The sequence below is a fragment of the Chrysochloris asiatica genome, unplaced genomic scaffold, assembly GCF_000296735.1.
Source record: "Chrysochloris asiatica unplaced genomic scaffold, ChrAsi1.0 scaffold00118, whole genome shotgun sequence".
Lineage (NCBI taxonomy): Eukaryota > Metazoa > Chordata > Mammalia > Afrosoricida > Chrysochloridae > Chrysochloris > Chrysochloris asiatica.
The window spans coordinates 5,870,980-5,883,544 of record NW_006408636.1 but is presented as its reverse complement, the minus strand read 5'-3'; the positions used below and the strand labels follow the sequence as shown (position 1 = coordinate 5,883,544).

The following is a 12,565-nucleotide window of genomic DNA, read 5'->3' as shown; positions in this document are numbered from 1 at the left end:
ACATTTTATAATCATTTTTCTGAATTCTTTCTCAGGTATCTCCAAGGCCTGCCGTCCTTCTAGCATGGATAGAAGGTTTACGTCTGGTTCATTTGTCTCAGATATTTTATCTTTTTTCTGGACATGTGCTGATATGGTCATCTGCTTTTGCTTCTTGGACATGTTTAATGTTTATCTGTGTCCCTAATAGTTAATTAAGTATATTTTTGGGTAACTTTTTATGTTTTCGGATTACCTCTAGGAAGATGTGATCAGGATGTGTTCTTCCCTTTTCCCTCTTCTTATTGCTTAACTCAGAGTAACTTTTTTTGGCCTCAGTTGGGCCTGGGCCTGGGCGGCGCACCGTTTGTACCTCGGGCGGGTGGGTTGAGCCTAGGGCGGGAGTTTTGGGCCTCTGGGGGCCTGGGCATCAGCGATCGGGCTACAGGATGGTTTGTCCTCATGCGGGTGGTTTGGACATCAGGCGGGCGGTTTGGGTTTGAGGGGGCCTGGGTATCAGCAGCTGGGCATCGGGCGGCTTGTGCCTCAGCGGGCAGGTTGGGCGGATTAGGCCTCGGGGGTGCCTGTGTCTCAGGGACCGGGCTGAGGACGGGTTGGGTCTCAGGGGTACTGGCCCTCGGCGACCGGGCTACGCAGCAGGTTGGGCCTCAGGGTCCCTGGGCCTTGGCGAGCGGGTTATGCAGCGGATTGGGCCTTGAGGGCCCTGGACCTCGGTGGCGACCGGGCTGTGGCCTGCCTGGGCCTCTCGACAGGTAGGCAATTTGGGCCTTGGTTGGGCCTGGGCCTTTGTGACCACTATGGGTGGGTTGGGCCTCAGGGCAGGCCTTGGCCTCAGTGGGCGTGTATCTGATGACTTAAAAAAATGCCTCTCTCAGTCTCTCTGTACCGTGGGTACCCCGAATTTCCTGATATCTGCACCGATATCCCTCTTTTTTTGTTCAGCTTTGCCAGTTTATGCTTCCTTTTCTCTGGAAATGCAGCCTTCTAAATGGGGTTGCTCTAGCCTTGCACTCCAAGGTCCGCAGGGGGCTGAGGCACTCACCAACGTGGGCTCGGGGAGCAGGAGACGTGTGCAGGCAGGCAAAAACTCAAAATGCCTGTAATTCCTCAGCAATTTGGTCTTTCAAAAAAACGAGTTCAGAATGTTGAAATATAAGATCTTACGTTTGCTCAAAGGCTATCTGTATGCTAGACAGAGGTTTCCTATGTGCGATTCCGCTCCTTTTCCCCGGAGCCCTACCTGAGCTGCCTGGTCTGGGACTCGCCGCCAAGTACTCCTTAATACTGGGAGATTTTTATACACCACTGTCAGGAGTTCAGAAACTCGACAAAGACACAGAGCATCTAAACAACACAATCAGTCAACTGGAGCTTATATATGTTTACAGAGCGTTCCACCCAATAAGAGCACAATACATATTCTTTTCCAGTATAAATGGAACATTCTCCAGAAAAGACCATCTGTTAGGCCACAAAACAAGCCTCCATGAATTTACAAACATCAAAATACTTCACAGCATCTTCTCAGATCACAATCTATAAAATTAGTAATTAACAATTGGAAGACCAAGGAAATAAAGTCAAATACATGGAAACTGAGTAACACCCTGCTGAAAATAAATTGGGTAGTAGAAGAAATAAAATGTGGATTCAAAAAGTTCTTAGAAAAAAAATGAAAACAAAAACACAACATACCACAAATTTTGGGACACTGCAAAAGCAGTGTTGAGAGGACAGTTTACTGCAATAAATGCACACATTCAAGAAGAAGAAAGAACGAAAATCAACACATTAACACAACATCTCCAACAACTAAAAACAGACCAGCAATGTAAACCTACAGTCAACAGAAGAAAGGAAATAATGAAGTTTAGAGCAGAAATAAACAAGATCGAAAACAGAAAAAATATAGAAAGAATCAACAGGACTTTGAAAGAGTTAATAAAAGTGACAAACCATTGGTAAACCAAAGAAAAGAAAAGAGGGAGAAGAAACAAACAACACACATAAGAAACCACATGGTGATGTCACAACAGAACCAATAGAAATAAAAAAGATAATATTAAGAAGAGTTGCACTCTAATAAATTTGAATACCTAGACGAGATAAATACATTTTTAGAAAAGCATGTCCTACCTAAATTTATACAGAGGGAAACAGAAAACTCAAACAGACCTGTAACAAAGGAAGAAATTGACCAGGTCATCAAATATCTCCAAACCAATAAAGGTCCATTTCCAGATGGTTTCATAGGTGAGTTTTAACAAACACTCAGAAAAGAGCTGTCACTAAATCTACTCATATTATTCCAGAATATAGAAGAGGATGGAAAACTTCCTAAAACATTCTATGAAGTAAGCATAACCCTCATATCAAAACCGGGGAAAGATATCATTAATAAAGAAAATATAGACCAATATCCCTCATGAACATAGATGCAAAAATTCTTAACAAAATCCTAGACAACAGAATTCAACAACACATCAAAAAAAAAAAAAAAAAAAAAGTACCAAGTGGGATTCATATCAGAGATGCAAGGATGGTTCAACATTAGGAAAACAATCAGTGAAATAAACCACGTAATTAAGAAAAAGGAAAAGAACCACATGATCATATTGATTGATGCAGAAAAGGCATTTGACAAAACTCAACATCAATTCCCAATAAAAACACTCAACAAAGTAAGAATAAAAGGGAAATTATTCAACATAATTAAGAGCATATATACAAAACAGACAGCTGACATCACTCTCAGTGGAGAGAAACTGAAAGAACCAGACACGGATGCTCTTTGCCACCCACCACTCCTGTTCAATATTGAAAGATAGGGAAATTAAAAGCATCCACATTGGCAAAGAGGAAGTAAAACTCTATTTGCAGAAAATATAAAACCTCAACGACTCAGCAAAAATAACTACTGGAACTCATTGGAAGAGTCAGCAAAGTGGCAGGGTATAAGATCTACATAAAAAAATCAGTTGGAGGAATACCTAAAATGGGGCTACAACGTGCCCAGTGAAGGAGGCTTCCAGTGGAGCCTCTGCATTACATAAGACTATAGGTGGAAGCCTGAACCACATCCAGATTTCCAGAGATGGGAAATGCCCACTTGAAAGGACAAGCAGACCAACCTGAGTGGCTAGAAGAACAGAAGATACTTCTTGAAAGAAAGACCTACAAGAAAAATATAAAACAACATAGACAGACCGACTGTTACTACAAGAACAAGCAACTTGCTTGCCCAGGAAACATCAAGGCAAGTGGTCGGGTCCCCTCAGTGCAAACCCCCTTCCAAGACTAAGACTCAATGGGAATACACACTCTGATTGGTGACCCCTCTGGTCACTGATAAGGGGAAGTGAGGGAAAACCAGCAATGAAGCAGTGAGCTAAGCCCTACAATGTTCAATAGACTTCTGTGAAGCTGGGTGAAGACCTGGTTGGCCAGCAGTGTGGCAAGACCTGGGGACTCTTAGGCCCAGAGTCAGTGACATAGCCACAGAAGACTAGAGTTGAGAGTGAAGCATCCAACTGATAAGAAGAGAGGGCATATGCACAAGAACAACCACACTTGCAGATTATACCCACTTAACCTGGCTTCAATGACTGGATGATCAGAGCTCAACCAGAAGAAGAAAGAAGAGGAAAAAAAAAAAAGAGTAATCTGATACAGTTTGATGAACTTGACCTACACCTATGGAAGCAGTAGCTCAAAAGAGGGAACAAATCTTTACAGCAAGAATCATTCCCACACTCTCCACACACAGAGTAGACAGGGATGGGCAACTTGAACATTGGCTACCCAAAATGGTTGTGTGTGTGTGTGTGTGGGGGGGGCGCTACAAAGGCAAGAAGTGACTGGCTTACAAGTTTTCAAGAGGGAGCCTAGATCCAGAGGGTCTGGAGGAAGGTAGAATCTCTAGTGAGTAGTGTCCAATCTGTCTAGTTTGGGCTGAGGAAATGAAATACAGATGGGTCTCTTGTGATACAATAGTGAATAATTGTTATCAGGACTGATTGTGAGGGTTGGAAATGTAAAGGTAGACGTTTTATAGCAAGGAGGGGAGTGATTAACTTTCCAGTCTAGGAGTTGAGGTCCTTAGGACCATCAATGGAAAAGAGCAGAAATCAGGACCCTAGCCAGAGAAGCAGTGATGCCTGAGATGGAGGCAGAGACTATGATGTGGATTGATGGAGCAGCTGGGGACTTTAGATCCAGAGAGGGAGAGAGGCTGTGTGTTGAAAACCAGAGGGTGAGGGATGGGGTGTGGGGGGGCAGGCTTGCAGGGTATACCCTTTGGTTGGTTGATAATACATGGAGGGGATTGTAACCATGGCAATGAGAGGATATACGATAGAATGAATGTAAAACTAGTGCTCTCCCATGTAAACTATCACATATTTCACAATAAAACATTAAAAAGAATTTAAAAAAAAGTCATTTGGATTCCTCTACACTAATAATGACAATGTTGAAAAGAAATTAGGGAAGCAATACCATTTACAATAGGCACCCAAAGGATAAAATATTTAGGAATAAATATAACCAGAGAACCAAAGGACCTATACAAAGAAAACTATGAAACACTACAAAAAGAGATTACAAAAATGTTCCTGGATAGGAAGATTTGTGAAATGTCAATATTGCCCAAAGCAATCTAAACCTACAATACAATCCCAATCCAGATTACAACAACATTCTTCAGAGAGATGGAAAACACTATTAACAAACTTTATATCGAAAGGAAAGAGGCCCAGGATAAGCATAACAGTGATTAAGAAGAACAAAGTTGGAGGCCTCTCAGATAATACCCACTTGACCTGGCTTCAATGACTAGATGATCAGAGCTCAACCAGAAGAAGAAAGAAGAGGAAAAAAAGAGTAATCTGATACAATTTGATGAACTTGACCTACACCTATGGATGCAGTAGCTCAAAAGAGGGGAACAAATCTTTACAGTGAGGATCATTCCCACCCCCTCCATACACAGAGTAGATAGGGATGGGCAACTTGGACACTGGCTACCCAAAATGGTGGTGGTGGTGGTGGGGGGGGGCGCTACAAAGGCAAGAAGTGACTGGTTTAAACTTTCAAGAGGGCATGGAGGAAGGTAGACTCTCCAGTGAGTAGTATCCAATCTGTCTAGGCGGGGCTGATGAAAGGAAATGCGGATAGGTCTCTTGTGATACAGTAGTGAATAGTTGTTATTAGGACTGATTGTGAGGGTTGGAAATGTAAAGATAGAGGTTCTATAGCAAGAGGGGAGTGATTAACTTTGCAGTCTAGGAGTGGAGTTCCCTGGGACCATCAAGGGAGAAGAGTGGAGAGCGGGACCTTACCCAGAGAAGCAGTGACACCAGAAAAGGAGACAGAGATGATGATGTGGAGAGATTGAACAGCTGGGGACTTTAGACCCAGAGAGGGAGAGGGGCTGTGTGCTGATAACTGGGGGGGGGGCAAGCTTGCAGGGTATACCCTTTGGTTAGTTGATGATGCATGGAAGGGATTGTAACCATGGCAATGAAACGATATACGATAGGATTAATGTAAAACTAATGTTCTCCCATGTAAGCTATCACATAATTCACAATAAAACATTTTTAAAAAGTCAAACAACATATTACACTGGGCAAATCTGCCGCACAAAACTTCTTTAAAATGATCAAAGATGTCACTTTGAGGACTAAGGTGCACCTGACCAAGGCCATGGTGTTTTCGATCATCTCATGTGTGTGAAAGCTGAACAATGAACGAGAAAGAACAGAGCAGAATTCATGCTTTTTGAATTATTGTGCTGGAGATGAATGTTGAACGTATTGCCAGAAGAACAAACAAATCTATTTTGGAAGAAGTACAGACAGGATGTTCCTTAGAAGCCACGACAGTGCGAGACTGTTTGTCTCATACTTTGGACCTGTTATCAGGCGGGCTTAGTTCCCTGGAAAAGGGCCTCATGCTTGGTAAAACATAGGGTCAGATAACAAAAGGAAAACCCCCAGTGAGATGGACTGACAGCGGCTACAACAATAGGCTCAAATGTAACAATTTTAAAGATGGTGCAGGGTTGGGCCATGTTTCATTCTGCTGTGCATGGGGACCCTGGGTGTCAGAGCTGACTAGATGGCAACTAACAACAATATAACAATAGTGAACTGGGTGAAGGTTTACAGAACAGGTTAATTTTCCATTGAACAACTCATATACATTTTGTTCCATGGCATTTATTAAAATCCTTATAAAATAAACATCACTTTTCCCATAAAAAGAAAAAAAAAAGTGTGTGTGGGAAGATAGAGACCCCACTGAATAGTTTTCATCTTGTCTAGATGGGTCTGGTAAAAAGGGATGGGGATAAGATTCTTATGATTCAATAGTAAGTAATTGTTATCATGACTAATTGTGACTGTCACATTTGTAAGGGTAGAAGTTTTGTAACAAAAATGGGGGAGTAGTTAATCTTACAGTCCCAAAACATAGGATCCTAGGACCATCAAGGGTGAGGAACACAAGTGGAATGCTAGATGTTATCCAGAGAAGCACTGACACCAGTGGTGGAGGTAGAGATGGGGACATGGAAAGAGAGAGAGAGCAGCTGAAGACTGTAGATTCATGGAAAGAGAGGGACTGAGAGCTGGCGGCCAGGAGGCAGTTTTGCAGAATGTGCCCTTTGGTGGCTTAAATTATTATATATGCCTGAGTGTTGTTGTTGTTGTTGTTGTTTTTTCAAAGAGCTAAAATGAATAGAAAGAAATACTGTTAACTGATGGTATAAATGAAATAAAGTATATGATTTGTTGAATGTAAAACTGGTGATCTGCCCTGTAAATTGTCTCTCAATTCACAATAAAAACTTGAAAACAAAAAGAAGGAAGGAATACACAGTCACTGTACGAAAAGAAATGGTTAATGTTCAACCATTTCAAGAGGTACCATATGAGCAAGAGCCAATGATTCTGTAGAAAGAAGTCCAAGATGTACTGAAGGCATTGAAAAAGAACAAGACTTCAGGAAGTGATGGAATACAAATTGAAATCTTTCAACAAATTGATGAAGCACTGGAGGCACTCATTCATCTATGCCAAGAAATTTGGAACAGCCTGGCCTACTAACTGGAATAGATCCATGTTCATGCCCATTCCAAGGAGAGGTTACCCAACGGAAAGTGGAAGTCATTGGGCAATATCATTAATATCTCATAGAAGTAAAATTTTGCTAAAGATAATCCAAAAGAGATTGCAAACATACATTGACAGAGAACTGCCAAAGGTTCAAGCTGGATTCAGATGAGGACATGTAATGAGGGATACCACTGTTGACATCACATGGATATTGGCTGAAAGCAGAGAATACCAGAAAGATGTTTACCTGTGCTGTATTAACTATGCAAATGCTTTTGATTGTGTGGATCATGACTAACTATAGACAATATTATGGAGAATGAGTATTCTGAAACACTTAATTGTGCTCATGAGGAACATGTACATAGAACAAGAGTAAGCTAAATGAACAGAACAAGGGGAGAGTGAATGGTTTAAAATCAAGAAAAGTATGTGCCAGGGTTGTATTCTTTCACCATACTTATTCAATATGTTGAGTACATGCTCCAAGAAGCTGAATAATATGAAGAAAAATGTGACAGAAGGATTGGAAGACTTATTAACAACCTGTGATATGCAGATGATATAACATTGCTTGCTGAAAGTGGAAAGGACTTAAACTACTTACTGTTGAAGATCAAAGACCACAGTCTTCAGGATCAGTTGCATCTCAGTGTAAAGAAGACAAAAATCCTCACCACTGGACCAATAAACAACATCCATATAAATGGAGAAAAGATTGAATTTGTCATGGAAGCAGCAGTCAATAAATCAAATGTCATATTGCATTAGGCAAATCTCTGTGCAAGACTTCTTTAAAGTGTTCTAGAGCAAAGATATCAGGTTGAGGACTAAAGTGAACCTGATGCAAGTCATATTTTCAATCACCTCATATGCATGTGAAAGCTGAACTGTGAATAAGGAATTCCTTAGAAGAATTAATGCATATGAGCTGTGGTCTTGGAAGAGAATATTAAAAGTACCATGGACTGCCAAAAGAACAAACCAATCTGTGTTGGAAGAAGTACAGCCAGACTGTTACCTGGAAGCCAGGATGACCGGACTTTGTCTCTCATACTTCAAACATATTGTCAGGTGGGACCAGTCATCGGAGAAAGGTATCATGTTTAGTAAAGTTGAGGGTTGAAGAAAAAGAGGATGACCCCCAACTAGATGGACTGGCACAGTAGCAGCAGCAATGGGCTCAAATGTAGCAACAACTGTGAGGTTGGCACAGGACCTGGCAGTGTTTCATTCTGTTGTGCATACAGTTGCTATGAGTTGGCACCAACTTGATGGCACCTAACAACAACAACTATTTTGAGGAGGCAGCTTTTCTCCAGTCATATAACGAATTCCTTCCAACCTAAGGGGCTTATCTTCTGACACTGTATCAGGCAATGTTCCTTACTATTCATATGGTTATCAGTTGGTAACCATTCTCCTGGTGTAGCACTATATAAGCACTGGACTATGAACCACAAGGTCGGCAGTTCAAACCCACCAGCGGCTCTTGGAAAACCCTATACAAGGTCACTATGAACTGGAATCCACTCGGCAGCACTTAACAGCAACAACAACAATCATTCTGAAGTAGTCCATCTCTACTTCTTTTTGTCATAGTTTGGAAGCTCTTAGTCTGTCTTAGTCTGGGAGCTCCACTGAAACCTGTCCACCATGGACCCTGATGGTATTTAAAATACCAGTAACATAGCTACAGCAACACACAAATCACCACACTATGACAAATTGACAGATGAGTGATGCAAAAATATAAGTTGAAAGTTAAAGGAAATTATATTTACATGAGCCCTGGTGATGCTGTAGGTAAAGTACTGGATTGTTAACCACAAGGAAAATAGTTCAAACTTACCAGCTGTTCCTTAAAGAAAATATGCGGTTTTCTGCCCCAAAGGTTTATAGCTTCAGAGTTTACATGATTAATATCTATCAAGTAAACTCTAATAAAAATAAAGTTGGGGTGTCTATATTAATTTAAGACAAACTAGACCCCAAACCCATTGCCATCTAATTGATTCTAACTCACAGCGATCTTATATAGTATTTCTGATGCTATATATCTTTACAGGAGCAGAAAGCTTCATCTTTCTCCTGGGAAGCAGCTGAGCCACTGATCTTTGGGTCAATTATTATTTAACATGTCTCAAAGTTTTAGTCTTTGTTGCTATTGTTCTTCTTTTTAAGTGCCTATCAGTCCAATGCTTATCCCACAGTGCTACCATGATTCTTTAGTCAAAATGGACTTCATGATGAGTAATGTTACAGGAGACAAATAGGGACATTACATAATAATACAATGGTCAATTCACAAAGAAATAATTACAATCCTAAATGTGCAAACAACTAATAACAGAGCTTCAGAATATGATGAAAAACAAAAACAAGAAAATCTGAGATAACTGATAGGATAAATAAGGAATCCCACAATTATAGTTAGTGATTTTAGCATTCTTTTTGAGCAATCAATAAACAAGTAGACAGAAAATCAGTAAGGACACAACAATGCACAATATCAACCAATTTGATCTAATTGACAATACAATTAAATCATGAATTGAATACATACTTTTTACAAATGCACACGGAGCCTTCACCAAGTTAGAACCATATTCTGGTTCATAAAATAACATCAACAATTTTTTTATAAATAATGGAAATAATAGGGACCAAGTCTGATTTTTGTCTTAAAATATGAGAGAACCTAATGCAGGACTCACACACATACTTCAGGATGCGGAGTCAAAATTGTAGATATTAACAGTACAAATTCCTGAGGTGAAAGATGAGTGATAGTGATTGTAAAATGCATTTCTGAATTGGGGGGCTTATATCAGCTTGCTGGAATACAACAATATTGGAAACATGATTCTTCTTAGTGATAAACTCATCTGAATTGGCAGGAATGAATGTGTCATAGTTATTAGAGAGGATAAAGAAAAAGGTTATATTGATTTGTCAAAAAGTATTTTTCAGAGGAAGCAATCAAATGTGAAGAAAATTTCACCAAATTGAATACTGTTTACAGCACTCTTTGTCATGTGGGTGAGGTGTTAGAAAACACCAAGGATGAGCAGCTAGAGAGCCTGTTCCAGAATACTGGCTTTTGTTGACAAGTATAGGAGACCTGGATAAAATGCCTATGATGCCCTGAAGCATGTAGTCTCAGACCCAACTATTTTGAACAGTTTAGATTTGAATGAAAATTAACATTTAACTGGGAGTACTAATTGACAATATTAATAGACATTTGACACCACAAGCTCTTAAAATCCATGCAGCTTGTTATGGTTATGAAGGCATTGATGCTGTAAAAGAAGTCTTGAGAGCAGGTTTGAATTAATCCACAGAAATCATGCCATCAAGATTAATCTAAAAGTTCCTCCTCATATGTTATGACTACAACCACCTTGGAAAGAACAAAAGGCCTTTCTGTATTCAACCAAGCTACGGCTGTTATCAAAGAAAAGACTGAAGAAGAGAGAGGTGACTTCAATGTACAAAAAATGCCCAAAGTGGTCACAGATATAGTTAAGACTGAGTTTGCAAGGTAAATGGAAAGATTTAAGGGAGACAATGAAGTGGGTGGAGATGACAATGTAGACAAAATGGAATTCAAGTCCAATCTAAAGAACACATAGCAGCCATTCCTGACTGGACTATATAAATCCTAGACTTGAAAGTTTTCCAGTATAAAACATTTTAAGCTGAATATTTTTTACTCTCAAGTATTTGAACACTCCAATAGACCAGAATGTGAAATGCTTTCCTAAGTGTCAACTGTTTTCACAAAATAGCTCCAACACATTGAGCATTTTTAAGGGAGTGGCCTAATTTCACTAAAGACTAAAATTCTTCAAGCTTCCCAAGAACAGTCATAAAATCAGGCCTGTGATTTCCTTTTCTGATGTCTCCAGATAGGCACCCCTTTGTATCTCAGTACCTCCACGAGCTTTACCAAGGGCACTCAAAGCAAACATCTCCAATATTTCTATGAAATATATTCTAGCAAGCATTAAATTTATTTCATGGGGGGAGGAAAAAAAAGAATTATATGGTGTAGTGAATTTTTTAATATGTCTCTACTAACTTTAATCTTTGTTGTTGTTGTTAAGTGCCGTGGAGCTGGTTCCAACTCATAGCAACCCTGTATAGGGCTTCCAAGTAGCAGCTGAGAGGTTTGAACCACTGATCTTGTGGTTATCAGTCCAGTGCTTATCCTACAGGGCCACACCAGGACTCCCCCCAAACAAGAAGGTGGTAGAAGACACTGATGGGATGATATGATTCATCTGTGGAAGTAAACAGACATAATTGTAACTATTAAAACTTGAAACTCTAGCATGGGTATAAAATGAGCCATCTCAGAAGCAGGGAGAGGGGAATTTAACTACCATTGAGAAGAAAGATCCAGGATTGGAGCACATCTTTGAACCCTAAGATCTCTGAGCACTGGATCTGTTCAACCCAGGGACAGAATGCTATAACACTGTAGGAATGGCAGAGCAGCAGCAATAGCAGAACCAAAATCCAAAGCATAAGTCATAGAGGTGGGCAAGTCATAGTGGTGGGCAAGTACTTGCTCCAGCCCATAAAGCAAGTAAAGCTGAGTAACTTTGGGCAGGAAGCTTGCTTGAGGTGTGGGGTGCCTCTAGGTATTTAATTAGGGGAACTAGGTTTGCTGACCCACAGAGCTAGAAATCACTGGCAGCAAGCTGAGGTGTATTGTGGAGTGGTGAGTACTGTTGGCATTTATTGTTGCTGTTCTTAAGTGCTGTTGAGTCCATTCCAACTTACAGCGACCCTGTATGTAGGGTTTACAAGGAACAGCTAGTGAGTTTGAACCACCGACTTTGCAGTTCAAATCAACCTTGAGGTCAATTGCTTATCCTACTGTGCCACAATAGGACTCCAAATAAGAGGATCATCAGAACTTTGTAAACTGGCTCTGCCAGTGAGCACAAATGAGGAGACACTGTCCTGACTAGAACAACTGTGTACTAAACATTTCTGACCTTGAATAATCTGTTAACTTTCCCTATTAAATCTGCAGCTGTGGCCATTGCAATGAATTATTGAACCCAGATGAGAAGCGAGAATACTGTGGGAGGAATGGTTTAGTGGTCATTTTTGCTGATTGAAATCATATAAAGTATGTTCTTCAAGCACAATAAAATTAAAGTAGAAGTCAATCAGCGAGATATACAAAATAATCCCCTAATGTTTAGAATTTAAAAAGAACCCATGAGTCAATATCTTAAGGGAAATTTTTTAATATTTCAATGGAATGAAAATGAAAACACAGCATATCAAAATTTTTGAGGAATAGGAGAACAAACAAGATGGCGGATCGGATGGATGTATAGCAGAGAGCTCCACCAACAACAACACAGAATACCCAACCAAGCAGGCTCAGGGTATGGTCCCAGAACTCTGAACCACATATAAAG

At 40.2% G+C, this 12,565-nt stretch overlaps 1 protein-coding gene and 1 pseudogene across 4 annotated transcripts in view; one reads left to right on the top strand and one right to left on the bottom strand.

The window, feature by feature from the left end:
- EDA (ectodysplasin A) overlaps positions 1-12,565 on the bottom strand; it is a 1,043,344-nt gene that overhangs the window by 715,119 nt on the left and 315,660 nt on the right. The window lies entirely within an intron of this gene.
- On the top strand, positions 9,850-10,756 carry LOC102842257 (annotated as a pseudogene).